This window comes from Poromitra crassiceps, assembly GCF_964638095.1.
Source record: "Poromitra crassiceps genome assembly, chromosome: 12".
Classification (NCBI taxonomy): Eukaryota; Metazoa; Chordata; class Actinopteri; order Beryciformes; family Melamphaidae; genus Poromitra; species Poromitra crassiceps.
The window spans coordinates 35,917,890-35,919,446 of record NC_139632.1 but is presented as its reverse complement, the minus strand read 5'-3'; positions in this window follow the sequence as shown (position 1 = coordinate 35,919,446).

Sequence of the window (1,557 nt, the reverse complement as noted above, 5' to 3'; positions counted from 1 at the left end):
TCTATCTCTCTCTCTCTCTATCTATCTATCTATCTATCTATACCTATCTATCTCTCTATCTATCTCTCTATCTATCTATCTATCTATCTATACCTATCTATCTATCTATCTATCTATCTATCTATCTATCTATACCTATCTATCTATAGATATATATACGGTATATATAAAGGGGGAAGTGGGCAATCTCTGTTCTCTGTTTCAATTTTGTCCTGGAAGTGATGTCACTCAACTGGAAGTGATGTCATCAGTGATGTCACTTGAGCAATTGTGCGAGGCTGCGCAAGCTGCAAGGCCAGCTCGGCGAGCTCCAGGGTGGGCGAGGCCGTGCAGCAGACTAGGCATCAAGCGCGCTAACAAAATAATGTGCCCTAGAGACAGGAAACCCGGTGGACTTCACTTTTTTAAGTGTTTTGTGTGTGTATGTGTGTGTGTGTGTGTGTGTGTGTGTGTGTGTGTGTGTGTGTGTGTGTGTGTGTGTGTGTGTGTGTGTGTCTCATCTCTTCATTGGCCAAAAGTATTTTTTTACACCCAATGTAAGATGAGCTCTTTGGCAATGAGATGGTAGGAAAACTGTCCTGTAGGCCTGGAAATATCAACCCCGCTGTCATTTGATTTCTAATCAAAGTGTCTTGAAGAGAGGTCTCACTCCGAAATAATATCATTCATTGCATTTAAATTCAGGCACAAAATGTTTTTTGGCCTTCATCAGTGTTCAAATCAAATTAACTGGCAACACCATAAGCCAAGATATCACTCCTCGGTTAGCGCAGACAGTCCTGCTGGAAGCTGACAAGCCACGTTCGCTTGTAATAAAATCATTTTAAATCAATATTTTGTGCCAATTGAGTGATGTCTTTGGTAAGTAGCCATGTAATAAGTGGGCTAATGTGCAGGGAGCCTCCAGGGTCACCATCCACCTGCCCATTTTGTGAAAATGCTTAACTTCATTTATAAGCACTTAGAGGGGAGCAAGAAGCAAGCTTTTCACACACAGCCTCACCTGCTGGTGCAGACGCTTGTTGAGAGTTTTGAATTGGACCACTAATGGCCTCTATGTCCACCGGCTGTCTGAACAGACCCACACCCATGTGATCTGTCAGACGCATGCGGGAGGCGCGTGTATTGTCCATTTATGAACATGGGCGAGAGTCTATTCCACACGGAGCCATACCTCATCTGCTGTACGTTGGCTTTAAGGCTGTGGGTCCATGTCGCGTTGATGGCGCCCTTTCCTCGTTAAAAGCAACAGGAAGGGGCTGAAAGGTGCATGAATGGCCCGATTGGGCTCTCTCGATTCGTCCGGGTCCGTCCGTGCTTGCTGGGACAGTAGTGGTTAATCAAGCAAGTTCACTTTGCAGGTTTTCTTTTCCCGTTCACCTAACGATGACAACACTATCATACAGTTTGTAGACAAGCACCAAGTACAATTGTATTTATTTATTTATTTATTTACTTTTTATAACCCATACGAGGATGCGAGAAGCAGCTGGCCCCCGGGTATTTTCACATGATCTAATCTGGCCCCTATTCAAAAAAGTTTGGACGCCCCTGTTT